A 12,422-nucleotide genomic window follows, 5' to 3' on the forward strand; every position below is an offset into this window, starting at 1 on the left:
TGGCGATGGAGCTGTGAGTAGGTCACTCCTGGGCTGGAACCTTCCTTTCCGCTGCCAGCAGAGGAGCAGCTGCCACCAGGCCAAGCATTGGCTCCCGAGCCTCCTAATTGTGAACCCACCCCCGTGGCATTGCCGGCCTCCCCCCGTCCCCCTCTGGAGGGCCCAGATACGGGCTGGGCCTAGCAGCTGGGGCTAAAGGCAGCGTCGGCTCCCCAGCGTGGCCCTGCTCGGATGGAGGCACTGAGATTGGGGGGCTGGCCGGGTCCTGCATGCCCCAGTGGAGTCTGGGCCCCAAAGGGCAAGAGAGAATCCTGGGCTCCGAGCCCCTTTCCTCGTGGGCCCGCTCCTCTGGCAGATGCCTGGCCTCCCGGCAGCTCCCAGCGGGCTCCGTGCAGCGCCTGGGCACACCCCAGCGATAGCGGGCCTCGTCTAGATGGGGGGCACCAAAGGGCCCCTCAAAGGCCTGGGCAGTGCAGCGATGCCTGGTGTCTTCTTGGCTTCTGCCACTAGATGGGGCAGAGCCCCCACTACAGAGGGAACCGAATTGCGGGTGGCGGCTTTTCTGGCACTTAAAGTAGCCGATTCAGCAGCTTGGCCGCCAGCCCACAGCGAGGGAGAAGGCAGGCGGTCCGGGGGCTGCGTGGAAAGGCCCCTCCGGGCTGCGAGCTGCCATCGCTGTCTGTTCACCATTATCCCGACGCTCCCAGGTCCAGGAGCCCGCAGGCTGCGGGTCCCCCGGGCAGGGCTGCAGCGCTGGCTTGCTGCGCGGCTTGCCTGGCACGGTTGTGACCTGGCAGGTAGAGGCAAAGCGCTCTGGGGCGGGGGGGGGGGTTGCTGGGAATCCAGCCCTGCCCTTCGGCATCCCAGGGCAGCCTCTCCATCCGCCCTGGGCCGGTCCAGCTACCCGGAGCACCAGGGCCATGCGGGACTGGCGAATGCACGGGCTGAAATGTTCCTCCGTCGGCACCAGAACCAATGGGAGTTGGTGGCCGAGCTGCCGGGGGTGCTACAGGCGCTCAGCCCCCTGCCACGCTGGGCTCCGGGGAGGGAGAGCCGCAGGCACAGAGGCCGGAGCCTTTTGCCTCTGGCTGTCCTGCAAACCCGGCCTGGGGTGGCTTCTGCTGTCTGGGGCCTGGCCTATGGCTTGGGTGGGTGGGACGTGCCCACAGCCATAGCCCACCTGGCAATGCCAGCGTCCCGGGCTGAGCAGCCAGGCTAGGGACTGACAGGGTGCACAGCCCTGGAGGGAAGGAAGTGATAAACGTTGGATCCGTCCCCCGCAGGCTCATTTCAGCTGGGGCTGTAACGTCCCCATCAGGGCTCAGATGCTGAGTGTGGCTGCCCCGGGCGTCTTGTGGAGTCCAAGGACAGCAGGGCCTGTTGGGATGGTCCAGGTCAGGAGCTCTTAAACTTTTTCTTTCTGAGCCCCCCGCCCCCATGCTATAAAAACTCCATGGCTCACCTGTGCCACAATAGCTGGTTTTCTGCATAGGAAAGCCAGGGCCGGCGTTAGGGGGTAGCAAGCAGGGCAATTGCCCGGGGCCCCATGCCGCAGGGGCCCCGTGAAGCTACATTGCTCAGACTTCAGCTTCAGCCCCAGGTGGTAGGGCTCAGGGACCTGTGTAACGATGCTGGTTCTGCAGGACCCAATTGAGAGTCCCAATTCAGGACAAATTGCTTCAAGGAGGGCAGTTACAGCCCAAGGCTGAGGTTTCTGTGCACCCCAAGGCAAACCAAACAGAGAAGACTTTGGTCTCACCCCACTGGCTAACCACAAGTCACACAAGCAATTCCTTAGACACTCCAGTTTCCCAGTATCACCACCAGTGCCGCTCGTTATGGGGACAAATGGTTATGAAAACCAATACCCCAGTAAAAGAAAAAAGGTTCTCTCGATCCCAAAGGACCAAGCCCCAGACCCAGGTCAATATACAAATCAGATCTTACCCACAAATCACGTTGTTGCCAATCCTTTAGAATCTAAAATCTAAAGGTTTATTCATAAAAGGAAAGAAATATAGATGAGAGCTAGAATTGGTTACATGGAATCAATGACATATAGTGATGGCCAAGTTCTTGGTTCAGGCTTTCAGCAGTGATGGAATAAACTGCAGGTTCAAATCCCATCTCTGGAGAACATCCCCAGCTGGGATGGGTCGTTCACTCCTTGGTTCAAAGCTTCCATGTAGCAAAGTCCTTCCAGAGGTAAGAAGTAGGATTGAAGACAAGATGGAGGAGCTGCTGCAGCTTTTTATACTCTCTTGCCATGTGGTCTGTCCTTTCTTTGTCCCAAAGACACACTGTCCATCACAGGGCCTGGAAACACCTCAGAGTTCTGCAGAGTTCCCTGCACACCTGGCTGAGTCCCCAGGCGTGTCTGCCTTCTCTCAGTGGGTCAGTTGTGTAGCTGATGGTCCTTAAGGGCCCATCCAGCAGGCTAGGCAGAGCTGACACCAACTTTTCTGGTGTGTCACAGCACAAGTTTGAAATACAGACAGTATAGAGCCAATATTCATAACTTTAACTGCAAAAATGATATCCACATATTGACAGCATAATCATAACCAGCAAACCATAACCTTGTCTTAGACACCTCATTTGACCCCCTTTATATAAGATTTGGTGCCACTACAGGACCTTGGTTGCAACGATGATCTATACAGTCCCAGGTTATGTCAATAGTGTGACACCCTGGGCTTCAGCCCCATGTGGTGGGGCTTCAGCTTTCTGCCCTGGGCCCCAGTGAGTCTAATGCTGGCCCTGCTTGGAGGCCCCCCTGAAACCTGCTCGTGGTCCCCCAGGGGGCCCTGGCCCCCTGCTTGAGAACCACGGGTCCCGGCTGTTCTCCCTCATAGCCCAGGCCAGAGTCCTGCCCCAGTAATCCCCGGAGCAGATGTTAGAGGAACAGCCCATCTCGATTTCAGGATGGCCAGAGCTGGAGAACCCCCCGCCCTCGGGGAAATGGTGAATCCCCCCCGTTACAATTTCCAGGCTGAGTGTGTCTAGTTTCCGCTTCCAGCGCTTGGACCGTGTTCGACCCTCCGCTGCTGGCCTGAGGAGCCCGTTGTCAGTGTGTTCCCCAGGCAGGTGCCTGCAGACCGGGCCCGGGTCACCCCGAGAGCTCCCAGGGTCTGTCATGACAATGCAGGTTTTCTAACCCTTCCGCCATCTCAGGGCTCCCTCCTGACCCCTCCCCAGTTTGTTTTGCTGCCAGATCTGTAGGCTGATGACTCAGTAGGGGGTGCTCACCCCACCAGCTGAGCTGCCCCCTATGCCCCAGTAGAGCACAGAGCAGCGGTACGGGCCCACAGTGCTGCGGGGGTGGGGGTGTCAGCATGGGGCATCTCCCCTCGCAGCCAGTGCTGGCCCCAAATTGCACCTTCGGCTCCAAGACCAAGAGCAGCCCCCCCACACACCCCCCGCTCACCCTGCAGGGCTGCGGTGGTAGAGGGGGGTCTGGAACTTCGCTTCTGCCCATCCGAGACTGCAGGGGAAGCGACTGCTCCTGGGGGGGCTGCGGCCGCCCCCAGGGATTCAGTAAATGGCCTCCCTCCTCCTTCCGGCGCTGCCCCGCCCAGGCACTTACCCGCAGGGCGCAGGCCATGGCAGTGGCCCAGCAGGGAATTGCACCAGCCCATTAGCGAAAGGGAGCGAGCAGCCCGTCGATAAAACCCATTTGGGGAGAGGCGAGAGTCCCCCGGGAACCCAGGCTCTCCCCTCCCCTCCCAGCAGCGCTGGCAGAGCCCTGCCGCCCCCACTTCCACCCAGCGCCAGCGGGTTTGCCCGCCAGGCCCAGCCCAGCTGGGGTGTGGTCCTGGACCTCCAGGCCTCCATCCTCGGCCCCCTTCCCCGGCAGCTTCTTTGCCTCTGCCAGGCTGCCTCCGCGTGCCAGCCCCTGGCCATCCCTCAGCCCCCTCCTCCCTGCGGCGAGACCAGCTGGATCCCCAGCTCCCCTGAGCCCTTCCCGGCCCAGTCCTGCTGCCTATGGCGAATGGCCAGAGGGTGTGCCCGGCTGGGCAGTGCTGGATCGAATACCCCCCGTCCCTGCCTGGCACCGCTGGGCGTCTCTCCAAGTTTCACAGAGCCCCTGGGCCCGGGCAGCTCGGCCCCCAACTGTCCATGTGGGACTCAGCCCGGCACAGGGCTGCCCCTCTGCCCCCACCCCCCCCCGCTCCCCGGATGGCTGTGCACTAACGTGCCAGCTTCCCCTGGCCCCCTGGGCTCCGAGGTGGTGGATGCTTTGCCACTCGGGGCCAGGTCGTGCCCAGCCGTCTGGGCAGACAAAGGGGCTCTTAGCAGCTGGGCCCGTCTGGAGTGGCTAAAGCGCAGCCTAGCACCCCGGCCCCGGCCTCTCCGGCCTGGCTGCTGGCTCAAACCCAGAGCAGGCCGGCAGGGACCCTCGGGAGCTGCAAGTCTCCTTCCGCCCCGGAGCACCGCTGCCCGGCCACGGCACTCCGCACGGGGTTCTGGACGGGGGGACCACGGACACCCGACTGCTCTCCTGGGGGGCTGAGCAGATCCTGACAGCTCGCAGCCAGCCCTCCACCCCGGCTGAGATCCCCCTGGACAGCCTGGCCATCTCCCCCCACCCGCCCTCCTGGTTCAGCCCCTTCCACCCCATGGTTCTCCCCCTCCTCCTAATGGGATGGTCTTGTGGGTCAGGCCCCCGATTGGGCTCAGAAGACCTGGGTTCAAATCCCTGCTCCACCCCAGGCTCCCTGTGTGACCTTGGGCCAGTCTCTGCACCTCAATTCTCCATCCTCTCTGCCCGCCTCCCGGCCCTGGTTCAGCCCCTGTGTCCCATCCGTCTGCTCCTCCCCACACAGCCTGGAACAGCCTCCTGGGCCAGTGGCACAGCGACCGCATGGCCCAGAGCCCCGCATGTGCCATACCAGCTGCTGACCGGGACATTGTCACTCAGTCGCTCCTGGCCCCCTTTCTAGTCTGCAGGTCCCATCTCCGCAGCCAGCTGGGAGCGCTTCAGAGCAGGGTCCATGCAGCACCTAGCACCCGGGCTCTACCGCAGTGATATTGACTGCCAAGAATCTCTGGTGCCCTCTGTTTATTGGGCAGCAATGACAAGGGCATCCCCTTGCTAGGGGGTCAGGATTTGAGAATCTGGCTGGGTGGGTTCCCCTCCCCTTGATTCCACCAGCTCCTGTTTCTCTGGAGGACACACACACACCCCTGCCCTGCTGGCTGGACGGCTGCAGGCCCCTCTGGGGGGGTTCGTGCAGCCCCCTTGACACACGGCTTTGTGAGGGGCTGGGGTCCCCCAGCTGCGAGCTCTCCCCTGTGCCTGCCTTGCAATGCATGGTGTCCTGCCTGGGGCTGACTCCATGGGGCATCTCCTGGCCTCCAGCAGCGCCGGGCGAGCCGATCTGCCCCTCGGGCCCTGCCCCCTCCCCTCCCCGCTGCATGTCGTTAGCCTAGCTGGCTGGGCTGCCTTCCATTAGGGGTGGATTGCATCAGCGCAGCGGAGAAGCGAGCTGGAAAACAAAGCTCCCCCAGGGGCCGGAGCCCCAGCTTAGCAACGCGCTGTCCCTGGGGGGGAGCTGAGCCAGCTAATGCTGCCTGGAAGAGGGAGGCAAAGGCAGCGTTTGCTGGTGGAAGGTGCCCTGATCCCTGCCCGCCTGCAGCTGCGTTCTCGGCCCCGTCTTGTGCCAGCCGCACCCTGTGTCTCCCCCGTGTCTCCTCCCGGCACCCTGGGCATGGGCTGCAGCTATTGGTGGATGCACCCTGTTTACAGGACGATCCCAGTGCACACCGTTGGCTCGCCCTGCACATGCCCCCCAGCCTGGGAAAAGACCAGGGCTCTCCAGGCCCCCCAAGAGCACCAGCCCCTGATGACCCAGCCTGGGGCCCCTGCTGCTCTCGAGGGCCCCAGCAGTGCAGCACTCGGGGGCCACGGAGATGTGCTGCTCGCGCTCTGCACCACGGGGTGGCATTGGGACGCCAGGCCCCATTCTGGTCACATGGCCCCTGGGACGGGTGGGATCCAGTGGGTGCATAAGCCCCCCAGAAAGGGTTGGTGACCAACCCCCCTCCCCAGCTGGTCCCTGCGCTCTGGCTAGGTTTACAGTGTCCTGCTGCCGAAAGGCTGGTGCGCATGGACTCAGTGGCAGGAGCGTTTCAGGGGTTGCTGCAGAGTGAGCGGACGTCCCCCCTTGTTCGCTAAAGCACTGGCTCTCAGCAGCCCTGTGCTGGCTACTCTGGAAGGAGCCATTGGCCACCATGTCACGGCCACTCGGTTTTCCCTGGCCAGACCAGGGCAGGGGAACGTGTGGGCTGACGGGGGGATGGTCGGGGTGGGGGCTTGGCAGAGGCTTCCCCCTGGGAACTGGCTGCCCTGGCAGGGCAGGAAAGGATGCCATAGAAGCGCCAGAGATGGGGCCTAAAGCCCACTGGCCTGGATGCGAATCTTTCCACTGCCTTTGAGCTGGTATCTGGGGCCATCCGAGGGGCCAGAACCGTCACCGGGCCTCAGTCTGCACCCACCCCCGTGGCACCAGGGCGCCCTGCGCCAGTGTGATATGAATGGTGACCAGCATTTGGCCCATGTCCTCGCCCCTGCACCTTCGCCCCTGGCACCGAGGGGGGTTTAGTGCAGAGCATGATCAGAGAAGGCCAGGCCCACACGGTGTGCACCGTGCTGGGATCAGGGTGGGTCGAGGGTCCATCCCTATGGGGCCTGTTCCACCACCTGGGACTGCCCCCCCCCGAGAACTCTCTGGCTCCTGCACTGATGTGCCCCCTTCCCCCCTACAGCAGACCGCTCCAGTGTGCCAGCGGGGGGAGCTGCCGGTGGCCCTCGAGGTCCCAGAGGGGGCTGTGAATGCCAGTACCCTGGAAGGTGGCCAGCCCCTCGGCCGGCATGGACGGGCTTCGCTCCCATGCAGTCAAGGGCATAACCGAGTCGTGCAGCCGGGGGGTTGCTCCGGGGCTAGCCAGGCAATCGGAGCGAGGCCACGTGCCTGGAATGGGGGACTGGCTCCAGAGAGGGAATGGAAGGCTCAGCCCGGGAGCAGCGGGTCACCGGGCCATGCGTGAATGTCGGGGCTCCTAGGAAGTGTGTGTGTGTGTTGGGGGGGGATCGAGGGCGTTTTGGCCAGGCCCTGAGGAGCCCGTGGGCTGGGCCTGCCAGGGCCAGTGGAGCCGTGTTCTGACATGGGGCTGGAAGCTCTGAGCAGGTCCCATTGTTATGGCTGCCCATCACCGCCACTCCTGGGCACTGGCTTTATATGGGGGTCTCTGCACGAAGGCAGGAAAATCCCCTCCCCGGGACGGCCCTGCTGGCCAGCGCCAGAGCAGCCTGGTGCGAAGCGAGGGGGGCACCAGGCGACGCACGGGGTGTCAGGGCTCGGGGCAGGAGACGGGCCAGAGGGCTGGGACGAGGCGGGCTCAGGACAGAGCCAGCAGAGAGCGCAGGGACAGGAGGGTGGAGGCATCTGGGGCCGAGGGAAGGGGGCAGCATTTGAGGCGAGTCAGCAGAAACCAGCAGGCCTGGAGGAAGGCGCCTGCCTGGAGCGGGACCCCAGCGCCTGGCTAGCCTCTCTCCTGCCTTGAGAGGGCGACACAAAGCTGACAAGTGGAGCAAGTTCTTCCACACCCCCCCCCCCGGGCAGCACCCCGGGGCCAGGCGCTGAGCGCGCTGCTGCGGTTTGCATCTGACGCTGGGGAGAGGCAGGGATCTCAGCCCGTGGCCTCACCAGCCCTCCCGCCCGCTGCAGGGAGGGGAGACGACTGGGCCAGGTGAGACTCGGTCGCTGAGGGCTCTGGAGGAGAGGTAAGACCCCTCTGGGGTAAGGCTCCAAGGAACGGCCAGAGCCGATCCCAGACGTTTCCTCTCCGCACACCGATCAATAGCCTGGAACGCCCCAGAGGCTGCCCGTGGCCGCACTGCTATGGACGGGAGCGTCAGCCAAGATGGCACCTAGCGAGAGGCCGAGTCTGTCCCAGGGAGCTCCCAGGCCACGTGGAGAAGACAGACAGAGGGGCAGGGACTGGGGGGAAACTCAGCCAAAGTCCCGTAGCAGCAGAGCCAGGGATACAGCCCAGCCCAGCTCCTGGTTCCCAGCCCTGTGCACTGAGCTCAGGGCACGGACATGCGCAGCAAAGTGCCCTGTGCGTGCACCTGTCAGGGGAGAAGTGGTGGCCCCTTGGTGATGGTGGATGGATATGAAAGGGCTTGAGGAGAGGCAAAGGATTAGCTTGCCTGCCCCCTCTCCCCCAGACCCTGGCCTTCAGGAACATGCATTTATCCAGGGTTGGATGGGCAGGGCAGCCCAGTGCCCCCTCATCCTCTCTCTCTGGACCAGTGAGCTCCCAGAGAGGCCAGAGGCCAGGCCTGGGGTGCAGACACCCACGGCCTGGCCTGGCAGAGAGGGGGCGCTGCACTGGCTGAGAGGGGCTAGGGGCTGACCCAGGCCAGCACCATCCAGCCCCTCCTATCACAGATCCCAAAGTGCCCCATGGATCTCTCTCCATATGCGACATGGCACAGGATGGCCAGTCACTGCCCCACCCCTGCTAGGTCTCAAGATCTGACCCGCCCGGAGGTGGTTCTGGCCTCTGTTGCAGGCAGGTCTGTGCTGGGGCAAAGAGCTGCAGCCCTCACATGGTTTTGGGGAGGCAGCGAGAGCCCCCACCAGGCAGTGCCAGGTGGCCTAGGGGAAGGTGCACTAAACTGCAAGCCCAGAGCCCCGTGCTTTCCAGCCTCAGCTCCTCTGCTGGCTGCTAATAATGTTTCTGTGCATTTCATAGCCCTTGTTAGGTGCCACGATCTCACTTGTTCCCCTACTCCCACGATAAACCTATCGACAGCTTACACGAGGCCTCTCCAGGCAGAGCTGGGCATAGAGCCCGGATTTCACCCAGCCCAGGCTTCCCCTGAAACGGGCCCGTGTAGGTGCTTATGTGACCCACACTGACATAGTCTGACTGGGTCACGCTCTGCAAAGCACACGGCGGGTACAGGCTTATGAGTGACTGCAGCCCAGACTCTCAGAGGCATCCCAGTGTCTAACGCACACTGATTTCCAATGCCTCTGCGTAGCCAGGCCTCTGCCGTGTCATGGAGCTGGTGACAGGTTTCTGGCCCAAACACGGGCATTGTTACATTTGCTATGTGCAACCACTAGGCCGCACTCTGATCCCAGAGCCAGGCCCAGAAAGCAGGAATCCACTGCCTGTGGCACCCTGCTGCGTGACAGCCGGTAACGCTCCCCCATGTGGTCTGCTTCACCCAGAGGAAAGCAGCATGCCTTCCCTACACCTCTGCCACCTGTCGTGCGGATCAGTGCTGTCTGCTTGTTCCCTTGGGCTTCCCCGCTGTCTGGCTCCATCTGTTGTCTCCCATCTTGTGAGCACTTTGGGGCAGGAGCGTGTCTATACCGCACCTAGCGCAATCGGGGCATTGGCCATGCTGGATGCTATGGTAACACACATAACCAATAATCCTGTAGTAGAGGTGGCTGAGATCTGTGTGGGGTAGATTTGAGGGTTCAAACCCTGCATGTGTGCGTGAAAAAACACATGGCTGCCTAAATGTGAGAGTAGGACCCCCAGAATAGCTGTCAGTCGGATCTGAGACTGTAAAACCTCTTAGCTGGTTGTTGTGCTAATAGCTGCACCACCGTTGTGTTACGATGGTCTGTATGTGGTTGTGTGGAGCTGTGCCTTTAAGAACCGGGTGGGGCAGACTGAGCGTGTTTGAGAGAGAGGGCAGTGTGTGGGAGACTCAGCCTGCCTGAGCTCTGGAAAGGTCAGCTCTGGATTTAATCGACTGATCTCTCCAGACAGCAGCCACCGTCTCCAAGGCATGACACTAGCACGTCTGGGGACTGGCTGCTCCGGGTGTTGCTAATGAACTCAGAGCCATTCACCAGCAGGCGACCAAACTGAACTCAGCTCCACAGCAGATGGAAGCTGTTCCCATGCAATGGAAGCTCAGCAGCCCCTCTATGAGGTGAGTTTGTGAGGTCCCAGCCCCCAGGTCACCAACCCCTTGTCATGGGTTGCACATGAGCGTGAGCTCTTCAGGGGCTGTGTTTGTACAGCACCTGGCACAGTGGGGCTCAGATATCTGCTTCCCTAAACATTTCCCAGTTGGTCACTGTGTCATTGGCACACCTGTTGGGGGCGGGATTGGGGGTTCACCAATCAGGAGGCAGCCCAAAGGCCCCAGTAGGACCTGCTAGGGTTGGCGAGCCTAGATCTGTGGTCCCAGGACGTGGCTCCTTCCCCGGCTGGTGGAGGGCTTGGTAGCAAAGCTGTTTGCCCTGCAGCAAGGGACGCCGTTCCTCACGGGCAGATGACAGAGCCCTGTCGTGCTGCCCTCGGCCAAGGCTGCCAGCTGGCACCTGGGTGCTGGGCCTCGGGGGAAGCTTTTGGCCATCTGCCCCATTCTGGGTATTGAGGAGCGAACCCTTCTGCTGTCACTTGCTCTGTCTCCTGTTGCCGTGCCAGTCTGGGAGACTCTCCCTGCACTCATCTACCTGCTGCCTTCCCCAGGCCTGCAGTGGGTGGCGCTGGCAGCTTGCTGGCTGGCAGCTCTGCCCATCTCTCCCCTCAGCTACCAGGGCATCTCCATCCCCCTGTCTCCAGCATCTGGTCTGTCCTGCGCTGAGGGTACCCGCGCTCTCCCCGACTCCCCCTTCTTCAGGGCCATTCCTCCACTGCCCATGCCGTCTCTGCTGGCTCCTGGTAAGGAGGAGCGGGGCAGAAAACCCAGCGGATCTCCCTTCCCTGCCCCATACCAGCTGGGTGCCAGGCTCCAAGTTCTCCACAAGGCCCTAGAGAAGGTGATCTCGCCTCTCGGCCCACCACCTTCGCTGGCGCCTGCAGGCAGGAAAATCACTTGATTGGACGATGAACCCTCCAGGGCACAAGCCACCCCGCTACTGCCAGGGTCAGGAAGGAACGCCTCCCTCCATGGGCCCCTAACCTCTCGCTGCTTCGGCCTCAGGCTGCAGCCGGGCCCTGGCGTTTTCGGGGAGCAGCCCCGGGAAACAACAGCAGAGTCCCGGGTCGCTAAATCTCACTTGACTGCTCCATGGAATTTGATTAAATAATGCCCACCTCCTCGCCCGCCCTGGGGGGCACTGACCACCTGCCTCAGGCCCCTGCGCCCAGGCACCGCCAGCCCCTCATCCCACCAGTGTGGCGCAGAAGCTGGGGGCTGGGGGAGTTGCTGCTTCAGGCAGCAGCGGCTCCTGTCCCCTGGGGCTGGGCCTGATGTCCCGAGCTCACCCCACAACCGACGCTCCTGTCCACTGGGAGCTGGGCCAGGTGCCCCATTCCCAGTGTGCCCTGGCATGCGGGCTCACGGTGCCACTCAGGCTTGGCTCACCCCTCTGTCATGATGCCAGGGCACGGCCCAACGCCACTCGCTGAAATTTGGCCTGCCTGCCCCGTCGCGGAGCCAACCCTGCATGGCGCTGCAACCCAGTGTGCCAGGTGTCACCGCCCAGCGGGGAAGCCAGGCCCAGCCCCATGGGCCTGCAGCAGAGCCAGAAACTTCACCCAGGTCCTTTGCATCCCAGGCCTGTGCCTTAGCCGCAGACCTTCCTCCTTCTCCAGCCCCCTTTGCCCAGCAGCAACAGGTCCCGGGAGCTCGCCCATGTGTGCCGGTGCAGACCATTCCTTGTGGTTGCAATTGTATTTTTCAAATGACATGGCTCTCCCCGCAGGGGGACCTGAGCGCTGGGAAGGTGAACAGAGCGAAGGGCTGAGAATCTCTCCTTCCGGCCTGGCTGGCTGGTGGGGTCAGGACTGCAGCCCCTTTCTGCTGGGCTGGGGCACAGAAATACGGATCCCTTTGGAGAGCTCGGCTGTCGGCGCCCGGGATCTCCGAGCCCTCCGGCCGGGTGCAGTGGACCAGGCGTGGGGTGCAGCAGCGAGCTCCTTTCGTCAGGGCTGGGTGCTGACATGCAGCTCACAATGGAAAAGACCCGGTAGAGCATCCCTGGGTATCGATAGTGTCAACAAAAAGGCCCTCTCCAGAACTGATCCCTGCACGACATTCCCCAGAGCTTTGCCCAGTCTAGTGCTAAAGACTCCAAGCAACAGGGCTCCCCCCCTTCTGTATGGAAACAACCCCAAAGCCAGAGACTTCTCCTGCCAGGAAACGTCCTGATGTCCAGCCAAAATGTTCCCATCTTAATCTCATCCTGTTACTTGCTGGCCAGAACCCCACGTCCCACTCTAACTCCTCTCCCTCCTGGGGGTGCAGGCCCCTCACACGCCCCTAGACTGGGACCGTGGCTCTTGCTCAGCTAATCCAGACCAATTTGTTCTTTTCAGCTTTCCTCCCAAACTGGTCCCACCAGCATCCCCCCTCCCTGAACCCTCTCCCGCCGCGTCATGATCCCCTGGGAAACGCCCTGCCCTGGCACCAAGGCACTAGTCAGCCTCTCCCCGAC

Source organism: Dermochelys coriacea, chromosome 4, assembly GCF_009764565.3.
Source record: "Dermochelys coriacea isolate rDerCor1 chromosome 4, rDerCor1.pri.v4, whole genome shotgun sequence".
NCBI lineage: Eukaryota > Metazoa > Chordata > Testudines > Dermochelyidae > Dermochelys > Dermochelys coriacea.